Raw genomic sequence first — 13,113 nt, forward strand, 5'->3', positions numbered from 1 at the left:
TGGAGCCAATTGACATTTAATAGAATTGCAGTTTACTTTAAAAAAAAAAATTTAAAATATCAAATTCCCACCATGATATCGTATTTTAAATTTAGCCGTATACAGATAATAGGCAATTAGTGCAATAATAAAAGTGAAAATTGGAAAAGAATAGAATAATTAAAAAATACTAAAATTGAATAACAGTAAAAAATAAACAATAGAAAATAAATTTAAAATTCTAAAAGAAAGCTCTAGAAGATAATTAGAGAATAATTTCAAGGAATATTTTAGAGGTTTAGTATCAACTAAAAATTAGGAAAGTTGTAAACTAAATCCAGAAAGATATTATTTAAGATTAGGAAACAAGCAAATTGAAGACACAAAACTCTAAATCTTTATCAAATCTCTTACAAAAAATTCAAATATTTTTAACAACTACCCTAAGAGAATAATTATAAATAGAGGAGTATTTGTGGTAAAAGGGAATTAAGCCTCCATCACCTCCTAACCACCAACTATCTCTTCATCCACCTTGACGGCACAACCCACAACTCCACTTCTCTATTCATCCATCTACCCTTTTCTTTTCCTCCAAAGCAAACTTCACCGTCCAACATCACTACATCACAGCCAACACCTTCTTCAAACTAAACAAAATAACTCTTCTAAACACCTTTCCTTCAATAAAGCAGTGCCTCACAACTGCGTTTCACTCTTATCCCCAACAACAAACTAATCAAAATAGATCTTGACATGGTTTCCAAAAATCTCTTGAAGAGGTGCTATGGAATGTGATTATTTGTGCTAACATGGAGGGTGCTTTATTCAAAGAAAGCTTCTGATGCTGCTTCAAAGAATACAACATGATGAGTGTTGATGCATCTTTTAAGGTACCGTTTATCTCATTTGACATTTGATTTTGTTAGTTTCACTCTTATCCCCAACATCAATAACTAATCAAAATAGATCTTGACATGGTTTCCAAAAATCTCTTGAAGAGGTGGTATGGAACGTGATGTTTTGTGCTAACATGGGGGGTGCATGCTTTATTGAAATGTCCAGAGACAATGACAAGGTCCGTTTCGTCTAAAGAAAGCTTCTGATGCTGCTTCAAAGAATACAACAGGATGAGTGTTGATGCATCTTTTAAGGTATGATTTTGTTAGTTTTATGTTTTTATATGATTTGATATTATTGTTTGATTTCATTGGATGATTTTAGTATAGTTCTTGATTTTTGTGTAAAATTAGAAAGAATGTTTTAAAAAATTGGTTCAACCTGTAGTAATATAAAATTCTCAAAAGATATGCCTTCCTTTACATATTAATTAATAACCCAGAATGGAAAGCATGTGCAGCCTGGAGGGAGAGTAAACCATCGCTGGTTTATGGAGGTTATTGAGATGATATTCTATGACAGTTTATGATTTTATCAGTTAAAAGTGTTCCTTGGTATCTGAGTAAGATGTATGCAGATTCCATCAGAATCAGATAAATAAAATTTCTTTGTTATTAAATATTTACAAATAGAAAAAATATCTTCAAATTCTTTAATTCTCTTTTTTAAAATCAGAAATATGCTTTAACGTTAATATGTGATAATATCTTAAAAAAATTCATAAAACATTCAGCATTAAAATAATTGTATGGAGGCCAATATACACGAAGATTGCGTAATGTGATTCAGGTTTGATCTGTGGGTGAATATTTATTTTATCTTTTATTCAGTTTTGAATTAGGTTTTTTTTTGAACTCTATGAATTAGGTTAGTAGTTACTTATTTTGTTTAAGATAGCTTTAGTTGAATATTAGGCTTCGTCACATTTTCCGTGAAGCTAATGGGTCGGCTGATTGTTTGGCGCGTTATAGCGCTTCGCAACAGTGTGAATCAAAACAAGTTAAATCACACTGTTGAGTGTTCCTTCGTCACAGTTCCTTCGCAGCAGTGTATTATAACTTGTTTTTATTATGAACAATTTATTTATGGACCTAGTATTTTCCAATGATCATAAGAGTGTATATATATAACACCAATATGTTTGAGATTGATAATTTTAATATATTTTCCCAATATTATATATAATTTGTAATGTTTTAGTAAATTAGTAATGGTACTAGTCAAATAGATCACAATGAGGTAAAGCCCACGAACATAAGTCAAAGAAAAATATGGCATGATGTTTAGTGCTATATATGGAACCATTGTTATTACTTATTAGTGTTATTGATGTATGAGTTAAGTGTGGAACCATAGTTACCTAAAAAAAAGTGTTGAACCATTGGAGGGATAACTTGAACAACAATACTCCAATGGTGAACGAGCTTTAGCTAAAAATAGCTCAAGTCGTGTTAAGAGGGAAGATCCTCTTAGAGTATTCGTGTGCAAGTTTTGCGTTATCGTTTAGTAGCGGCCAAACATAGAGTAGACATCAAAATTCCCACAAGAAAGAACGTGCGGCGCTGAAAAGAAAACATATTTTTTAGCATGGTTACTTTTAATCCTAATATGCTGGATTCTTATTCCCACTTCATACCGTAAAGTTTCATCTTCTCACATTTTCCACAATTCCACAAAATTCATGGTCAGTACTCAATTTCGGTACATTCACTTCGATCGTCAACCGAGCTTGATTTGAGTCTATGTTTAGGTGGTTAGAGCGGAAGTAGAATTAAAGATGAACTTGATTTGATTGGCAAGTTTTCATCAAATGATGAAAATTTTAATTCGAAAATGGAATTCAAGTTATTGTGACAAAGTAGAATTCATTGATTTGACTCTGAAGCTTTGAAATCTACTTTAAAATTCATGAGTGTGAAAATAACATGAATTTCACACTCATGAATTTTAAAGTACGATTTCAAAGCTTGAGAGTCAAATCAATGAATTCTACTTTGTTACAATGACTTGAATTCCATTTTCTACTAAAATTTTGTAAGATGAAAAATTGACAACTTAAGCTCCTCTTTGATTTTACTTCTCCTCTGACTACCTAAACTTAGACTCAAATCAAGCTTCGCTATGGTTGATCCATTGGCGGATTTAATAATGATGATCGAGCGAATGAACCGAAATTGAGTATTGGCCATGAACTTTGTAGAATTCAACATATTAAGATTAAACTTTACGGTATGAGGTGGGTTTGAACTTTGAAGAATAGGAATAAGAATTCAACATATTAATTTTAACCATGCTGAAAATCTGTTCTTTCTTCAGTGTCACATGTTCTTGGGAATTTTTATGCCCACCCAAACGACTACCCTTCAATTCTTTTCGAAGGATCTTCCCTCTTAACACAACTTGAGCTGTTTTGACCTAAAGCATGTATATTCTCCATTGCAGTATTGTTGTTCATGTGAGGTTTGTTGTTGGAGTGAGGTAGAGTATGATAGACAACAAAATTGTCTTTTAAAGTAACTAGAACAAGCAGACAACACAAAGGGAAACGATCTAAAATTGAGTATCCAAATATATTTCACACGTCTGCTTTATAATGTAGGGTGCCCACTAGGGTGGGGAAGTAACAAACTGGTCCACCGATGGACCAGCCATTCTGACTTGCTCTTCCAGGTTTGTGGGTTTAGGTGTACTTTTTCCTGTATTTGCAAATAAGGGCTTTGTAATTTCCAAAATAATAATGCCCCCAGATGCAAAACCAAACCCAATACACTCAATACATACTGAGGGAATAAGACCCAAGAACAATAACCCTAAATCGAGTCCTCACTTCCGAGTACTCTCCACTGTTCGCTCTCCATTGTGGCGCATCTGGGAAGAACCTGGTCTGTAACTTGGCGAATCTTCGTAACTTGTAGGCAATCTCGGTTGTTGTCTTTTGTACGGTGTTTGTGTTGGAGCGGAGCTGCGTTTCATGCTTGGGTGTTTTTTACAACCAACTTCCGTGGTCGTACTCCGATGGCGGTGTGCGGTGGTGAACGATGGTCAGAGGCAGTTGCAGGGCATACGGTGGTGGTTCTGGTTGTTGCAAAGTTTTGGGCAAAAGAAACAGGTTGTTTGGGGATGGAGGCTTTCCAGTGACGAACATGGGAGAAGGTGGTTGTAAGGAACAATACAGCAACAAGAACAAATTCCAAGCAATTAATGAGTAACAACAACAATATAGAATGTAAGAGATATTTATCTGTAATTCTCTGTGTGAAATTCTTCTTACAATGAAGGAATTTAGTAATTCCTATGAATGGTATGCGTAAGGGAAAAAAAAAACAGAGTAGAAAGAAAACTGAGATTAGAGAAGAGGGATGATTCCACAATATTCCACACCCTTCTCACTCTCTCACCCTTGCCTAATATACTCTTCAGGCACACACGTAATCCTTCAATTTGGAATTGGGTATTTTTTCTCTAATGCTTCTTCTCAATTCTTGAGTGCCAGTGTTATGTGTCATGTGACTTGTTTCAATGACAACTTTGTCCCTCACATTAATCCCTTCTTCTTTTGTCTTGGGTCCCTTTGACTTAATAACAATGACCATGGTCTGAATATTGAAGGAAGGAAGAGGGTAGCTATGGAATTGGGAAATGGTGGAGGAGAAGATGGATTGGAAATTGAGGGTGCTGCCATGAACATAGTTGTTTATGGTTTCAGAAGTGAGGTTCAAGTAGCTGTAGCTGGTGTTTGAAAGAGGAGAAGAAGACCCTTTTTATGCTAATCTTTGTTTGATCCTCCCCAATATTATCAGTGTGAAGTCCCTTTCTAACCTGAACAGATCATGTGTAGTCCTTCTCACATTTCTTCTTCCATGCTAGTTAGACGAAATAGGTGAGTTAAAATAGAAGTTTGCAGATAAAACTCAGACGAGTTAAAACTCAGACCTTACACTTCAAAAATGGTGATTTTTTTTGTCTAGGGACCTGGGACCTACACATAAGACAAAATACAGAACAAGGCACACAGTACATGAGAGAGACGGGTCATTGAGGGGGTGTCGTAGCAAAATATAAAAATCATGTTAGTGACAACCACTTGACCTGTTGCCAAAGTAAAAGGTGCAAAATCCAGACCACCAACTTAAAATATAATATATCAACGACTGGGAGGACTGGTCCATCCATTGAACATTTTGAAACTTCCCCACCCTAGTGGGCACCATAATGTAGATACATAAAGACTGATTAATTTGATTGATAGATTTAGAAGCAGCTCACCCATAAGTCTTGGTTGTCGCGCCTATGTGAATCTGGGCCTAATCACACTCTAACGCGCCCACAACCATTTAAGCCGAATGGAGTGACCATTAAACCTGGATCACCCATTCCATTCCATTCCAAAATCCTTGTGGAATCCACTAAATGATATGATGTTACTCCCAACTTGTCAAGATCTGCCTGAATTTTAATTAACAAATAATGTTAAAATGAGTGTTGCATGTAACTGTCATTTTAATACTTTTTATTTTTATGTTAAATGTTTTTAGATGTATTACTTTGTTAATTAAATGCCTTTCTCTATTTTTTGGTACGCCATCCAGTTGCTTGAGGCTTCGATGCAATAATTTTTTTTCTTTAAAATCAGGCTTTGATGTTGATGTTGATTTTAAGGGGGAACTGACAACTATTTTTGAATTGTGAATGCAAAATGGAAAACATTACTATACATTTGGATATGTACTTACATAACCAAATTTCTCTAGTGCCTCCTTTACAACGGTTGCTATAGGTGGTAAATATCATGCCATCTCAATTCTCTTATGTGACACCTCCATTAATGTTCTGTTATGGTATGTAACAACAAACTCCGTGTAGAAAAGATGATTGCAATGGACATTGATAGAAATTAAACAAAAAAATTATGTGGCTTAGATAAATAGACATGATAAAACTGATGGGATTTGTATTTTCATGAATGCTTTGAAAAGATTAATTCTTCAAATTAAATGAAGCAAATTTATTCTCAAATATGTTACTTTTGGTTGTCATGAAAACATATATCAAAACTAATATTTTAAATTTGTTCAACTTGACTTCATTTCCATGACTATGACATAGACTCCTGTAACATATCGTAAGCCAACTATCTCAAAAGAAGTTATATTTATAACACTTTTCCAGCAACTCTGATACCAATTGCTAAAAATAAATAACCCAAACAGATCACATAGATATAGATTATGGCATGTTGTGATTCAATAGTGTAAAAGTAATTGTGCACCTGAAATGGTTGAGGGGTTCGTGTACTATTCTTGATTCCACAGGAGAAGCGTGAGAGACTAGAACTGCTCTCTATTTGATAGTAGCGTGCGGGAAAACAATTTATATCATGGTTATTAAACTCGGACCGGCTAGGCTGGAAATCAGACCATTGACCGGTCTAAAATAGTCTGAAAAACCAGTCAAAAATCGTATAAACCGGTCAAAAACCGGATAACCGGTCAATACTGGTGGTTTTGCGGTTCAGGCGTGTTCACCCTAAAACGATGTCATAGCCTCACAGGTTCTCGATCTGGTGCCCTTCATGATAGCATACCAAGGTGATTTTGTTACGGATGATTGTGTAGCGCCCCCACTTTTCAAGGGTCACGGTAGTAGCCTACTCAAGTAAATATGAAATGATTTTCATAAAGGGTTCATAAATGCTGGTATATTTTTTTGAAACTTCAAAGAATTTCTAAAACATGTCATGCATACTCCCCAAAATAAATAATTACACGTACAGCCTTGACCAAGGCAAGTACCCGAAGGTAACTAAGGATTCCCATAATATATAAAATGTAAAATATAACAAAATAGAATTAGATTCACCAAGGAATCCATTATGCAATGACTTTATAGATCTGATATACTCCCTACGACTTCCACACTGAAGAATCGCAGAAAAGAAATGCACCAGAACCTTCCCTGTAAGACCCAGGATTTTAGAATTAAATAAATAATTAATTTCCAACTCACGCATAGGATTCTGTGTAAGCGTGAGGGGTACTTGACTTGTGTTTAATGTTTGGATTAGCGTTATGAAGAAGAAAGTTCAGGAAATGGTTAAGAATAGTTCTATAGTCACTATAGGTTATAGCACGAGTTTCATTCACTTCCGCCTTAGGGTTAAAACGTTAGTAAATGGCTAATTTGCTCTTAAAGCACTGTAGAAACGAATTCAAAAATAATTAGAGGAATATAAGAATTTCTCTTATTCTTTTCCATGACGAGTGTTTCGACACGAAACCCTAGAATGTACGAACGATCGATTTCAATCCTCGGAAGTTTGCCGAAACTGAATCCCTGATAGCTCAAGAACCTTAAAGTAAACTGTTGATGAAAACTTTTTCTATTCGGAGCTTCAAACGAAGATTCCACACGCGTACACCCATTTCTTTCGATGTTTCCAATCTTTCTTCAGAAGGAAGTTTTCTCATCCGACATCAACTGCAAAAAGTAACTTTTCGAGTTAAATCGATTAACACCGTTAGTGAGTCGTTTGCTTAAATTCTGAGAAACCTGTTTCGAGTTCTGGTATTCTGGCGCCGAATTCTATCTTATAATTCACAGAGGAATGCACAGGAAAAATTGGAATCGCGAAATTTTCATTTTCCCGCGTTTTCCATCTCCTATAAATAAGAGAAAAAAACTCAAAAATCCTCACCATTCACCCACCAAACACCCGAGCTTCAAGGAGAGAAAGGGAGGAGAGCTTTTCGCCGATTCTTGTCTGATCGTCGCTCTGTTTGTTGCTACGCGTAGGCCTCGAGGTACTGATGCTTTTCCTTACCTCTGATCGTAAATTCTATCGCTTTTCTCTATGTCTTTTTGTGCTCAAAGTTTTGAGCTTTTTGTAAAACTGTCCAAATAACATGATTTCTCTGTCTAAACTTATTCCCTGCATGCCCAAGAACATGTTTAGCGGATTACATTTCGCCGAATATCGTCGAATCGCCGCAGAACTTCAATTCTGCTCAAATACCCATTTTTATGCTGAGGTTCCGCTTTTTGAATCAAAAACTCTCGACTGAGCTTAGCGTCGGTAGGATTAGTTGTCATAAACGTCGTGGGTATCGACCTCATCCAATTTATTTTTCGAAATTCCGATTTTGAGTTTCCGAGCTAAAAATCTTGATCAAAATACCCCTGTTCTAGTTTTCGATCCGATAATTTTTCTGAGAGTTTCCCTGGCCTAGATATCGCCTAAGAATACCTAGGAAATAATTTAGATCGAAGAAAAAGTTTGGGAAACCCTATTTTGAGAAGTGGCCGAAACTTAGTGTTATGGTACCTTGTCCAAAAATAATTTTTGGGTCTCTATGACCTGAGCTATAGCGTAGCTCTTTCGATTGTAGAAATTTTGGCGTTGGTTTCGTGTCATTCCGAGTTCTGTAGCTTAAGTTATGCGCGTTTTAGCAAATGAAATTATGTTGTCAATTCGTGCCTAAATAGGAACTCTGAAGCTTTAAAAGTTTTCTTTCCGGTTTCGATTAGTGTTATTAGATAATGTTGTTTCTAGTGGGGCTTGTGTTGACGATTATGTTTCCTTGTTCTAGGTTCACAATTTCCATGCACAACTTCTACTCACGAAGGTAAGGGTAACTCAGTTTTAGAGCGTCTTTGAGTCTTACCTGCTTTTATCGCACCGCCTGCGTTTGAGATGAAGATGCTTATATTGATTGGCATTGGATTATGATTATTATGCTGAACTGGGAAAATGTTTTCTGGAGGCTTCGGCCGAGTGAACTTATTGAGACGTGTGTCTCCAATTTCTGAGAGGCTTCGACCGTTTACTGGGTTGGTATGCAATTGAGTTGATTTATGTTTGTTGATAATAGGAATAACATGTGGTTACTCTGAATTGATCATTTGTTGGGCATTGTTGTTGACTGACTTGGCATATAGGCTTTGGTCCTTAAGTGGCAATGAGGTGGGTGTGGTCCCGCATGATTGTCTCGTCTTTCGAGGCGTTATAAAGTGGCAATGAGGTGGGTGTGGTCCCGCGATCTTTCGAGATGTTCTAAAGTGACGATGAGGTGGGTGTGATCCCACGCGATTGTCCCGTCCGTAGTGGCGCTAAGTGGCGATGAGGTGAGTGTGGTCCCGCGTGATTGTCCCGTCTTGGGAGACGATATTGATCGATCCATTTTGGTAGAAGCATATAGTCGCTTTATAGGACACTAACATTCGATGGTACAGATGTTTGATTTGATGCTATATTGTTCAATGAATCGTCATTTAACTTGATATATGCTGTTAGTTTAATTATCACGTTATATGATTAAGTTCGAATAACATGTTTTCTCTTTCATATGTGGTAATGACATGGAGTTAACCCTTTCTATTTGCTACTTGTTGTTTGGGCGCTTAACGCTATTAGGCGATGGAGATCCTTCCGCCGAAGCTTAGCTGCTCGAGTTGGAGATCGGGGTTGTAGGCGGTGGAGTAGAGGTGTAAGAAGCAGCTTTATTTCTCTTATTGTTGACTATGTTTGAGTCTCCTTTTCTATATAAGAACTCTGTTATTAAAGCCTTGCTTCCGCCACTGTTAAAGTGTGCATGTTTATTTTGAACCTTACTTATGGTATTGTAAACTATTATTACTGTATATCGGGAAACAGGTTACTTAAATAAAGTTATGATGTGTTTCCAACCCTATGGTATTTAGTCATTTAAAAAAAAAAATACCCTTGAATTTTAGGGATTGCAGAATAATCCTTAGACTTTGTTAGGTTACTTAATGTGATTCCTCAGTTGAGAAATTTGGGCGTTACATTACCAATTCATAACTAACAATTATATCTTCAACACATCACCAAATATAGTTAGATCCATGGTGTGCAATGTAATGCATGCACATAAACTCTAGATAACGTCACTCTTCCTAGTGACGGGACAAACCAACGGTATTGCCACTTAAAGGCTAGGCACCTCGAGACGGTTCTAACATGGGCCTCGTGTTTCATCATTTCTATTCGGGTGTCGCTTACCCCTTTGGCCATAGTCAAGAGGGTCCTAATCCTCAGGATTTAGCCATTTCTGCTTGCTATGCCGGACATATGCAAGAACGATACAACTCTTCTTGGTTGACCGTCATTTCCCGCTATACCAGAAGTACTCTGCCTGGCACTTCATCACAATGTATGCATGACTGCAATATGGTTAGCCAAACAATGATTCGTCCCCACAAGGATACGTGTCTAGCTAAAGTTCATTGTCTCTATCGTTTGTGTTGTTCTTTGGTTGTTGATTGGCTGCATTTTGCTAAAACAACATGTTATGTCCAGTTGTGCGACAAGATGCTTTAGCAACTTTTTTCTGTCAGTGTTCTTAATCCAAAGGAATTTTGTGGCCTGTGCAATCTCATATGTGGTTGATGTGGTTATATGTTGTATTAGCTTAAATTTGACAAAGGGGGAGATTGTTGTTCCTATGTTCGTAGTTGTCTATATTTTAGCTAAGATGTTTTGTCTGTCAAGATGTGGGACATGATGGTGGAGCATCTGTGTGCAACATATGTCCCTGCGTAACTACTGTGTGTTGCACGTGTTTTCTAGAAGCTTTGGATTGATTGACGTGATCAACAAGCTATGATTGTTGACGAAACTTCCGCGTGTATATATGGAAATATATCAAGTGTAGTCAAATCTGCTGGAGAAGATTTGATTTGGTTTAAATTATAGAAGATTATATCCTTTTGTGTCCAAATCTTATTTGATATGATTTGTTACTTGTTTAAAAGATTTGTTCCAGATTTTGTCTAGGGTGATTGTTTTATTTTGTGAACAAATCTTCTGAAGAGAGTTTTGTTGCTGATTTTAGTTTGTGGAGAAAATATGTTTAAGATCGAATCTTTGACAACAAGATTTGTTCCATATTTAAGGTTATGGACTCTGGTTTGGTTCAAGCCCATTGAAGATCAAAGTTGCAGAAGAACAACTATTTATTAAGGCTCAACCTTAGCTGCTCAGTGTGTGCGTTAATCATAATATCATTGTATTTGTAAGGCTGTGTTTGTGTTTCCTTGTTGTGTTATTTGTACACAACTCTACTGTCACCATTGATCATCATATGGCATAGCACTTGTCTGTTTTAGCTGAGTTGTAATATTTTCAATCTCATATTGTTATTGTAATGGTTCAATCATTGTGGCATTAGGTAGGAAGACATTGAACAAGGTTTGTTCAACTAAGACCGGGTGTATCAATACTACTAATAATGGATTTTCTTTCTTAGGTAGAAGCCCCCCACATGTAGGTGACGTTGCATCGAACTGGGTTACCGATTTTTTGCGTTCTTTGTTATTGTTTTTACTTTTTACTGTGTTGATCTTGGTGGCTTAACTCTTGCATGTTATACGCTTTGTTCTGAACATTGCGTTTGACATTTGTCCTGCGAGAACCAGAATTTCAGTTTGCCCTAGGGGAAATTCCAGTCCACCGACCAAATGCTTCAACGAGCAAGAAGTGTCATCTGCACTTAGTGACTTATCTAGTCACAACGGCTCATCCTCTTGATGTCCGAACAAAATGCTAAACAAGCCAGGAGTGCCACCTTCACCCCAGTGACTTCTCTCGTCACCATGACACATTCTCTTGATGTCCGCAACTCAAGTTCTCATGACTCAAATCCGGATCGTCGGTTATTTCCGTTTTCAAACTCATTTTCACATCCTAGATTTCTTTCAAAAGGGTTCTCCTTATCATTCAAAGTGTTCTACCTTGAGTTAATTCATTATGACATTTATTTATAAAATCAAAGTCGTATTTGTTCATTTGTTTCAAAACCTCTAAAATCAAAGATCCCTATTAACCCCAAGTAATCTAACCCGAGAAAGCTTCGATCCTCAACAACAATAATAGTTTAGACCTCTCGTCAGAACCTACTTACTAATCCTGATAACACTTCATTATCACAACAACATAATCTTAGGATACTCATTGAGGCTTTTAACAATAACACGCATACAAAGCTTTTCAGTAAAGCAAGTAACACATCATCTCGCAATAGAATTCTTCTATTATTTACCACAACCATTTCTCTAAAATTCCATCCAATAAGCAACAAATCTAAGATTCTCCAAGATCACCATCACAATTTTCTTTATCCTCATTACTTACTCATCAAATCACGTATAACAACATAATGCCTCGAATACCACTCTTATAATCACTTCCTCAAGTCAAACATGCATTGTCATTTCCAATCCTATACGCCTATCCTCAAACACAAGTCAACTTACACGACACTTCTTGATTCTCGTGTACCTTTCCATCTCGTAATATTACCCTCGCCATCTCGGGGATGATGTCTTGTGGGTTGGGCGAGCGCCCTTAAATTATGGACAGAAAGTTCTCCTTCAAGAAGACGAAGAAACTTAAGACATTTTAGCTCTCAGATCACTCAAGCACAATGTCTTGTGGGCTGGGCGAGTCATTCACCAAGGACCCGCCACAGAAGCAAACGAGATTCAAGATAAAGGCTCCTGAACTGACATGGGCGGGCTCTTTACAGGACCATGGCCGCCAGCATAGGACGGCCTAGTCCAGAAAGAGAGAGTTTTCCGCCCATACGCTGGATCTGGGCCTAATTTACTTACTTGTATCGGGAATTGAACTTGGATGTGAGCCCCAAACTAACTTACTAACTTAAAGCTAACTAATTTAACCACACACTTAATACTTCAATAGCATATGGATGGACAAGGAAGGGAAAGCAAACAGAACTACTCATTTTCAATTGTATGGCCAAGAGGAATGATTAATTCACTGCCAGTGAATCTTGTAGGCCGCATCCTAGCATGGCATAGGTGCCAGAACTAACCATATAACGTTTCAAAGATGGCCATCAGTAATATGAAGTTAAGTAACCATTTATCCACTTGAGGCCACGATCTATTTCGATATTCATGAACATATTAAAGAAGATTCTTTTCTCAAACTTTTTGGAGATCAAACCTATCAAAAGCCAGTTTTACTAGTTAAAAGACAACATGTGATGCAAACAACACTAATTTAAGTGAAAGTTAAAAGGGAAAGCAGATTTTACAAAGGTATTCTAATTTCTACATGACCTGTCCTCATCTTACAGTTTATCTAAAGTTAGTGTCCGAAAAACAACACTATAAACTATCATGCAATTGCGGTCTCAGATTCACTTGATGCAACATAGAACATTTTGCATTGAGAATGCCTCCAAGGAATGT

The 13,113-nt window shown here is 36.8% G+C and overlaps 1 long non-coding RNA gene across 1 annotated transcript; it reads left to right on the plus strand.

Moving 5' to 3' along the window:
* The first annotated feature begins 485 nt into the window (after window positions 1–485).
* On the plus strand, window positions 486–9,554 carry LOC130716593 (uncharacterized). Its single transcript, XR_009012089.1, has 3 exons — window positions 486–872; window positions 981–1,133; window positions 9,290–9,554. It is a non-coding gene; the product is annotated as an uncharacterized LOC130716593 (long non-coding RNA).
* The last annotated feature ends 3,559 nt before the right edge of the window (window positions 9,555–13,113 follow it).

The sequence above is a fragment of the Lotus japonicus genome, chromosome 5 (genome assembly GCF_012489685.1).
Source record: "Lotus japonicus ecotype B-129 chromosome 5, LjGifu_v1.2".
NCBI classification, from domain to species: Eukaryota; Viridiplantae; Streptophyta; class Magnoliopsida; order Fabales; family Fabaceae; genus Lotus; species Lotus japonicus.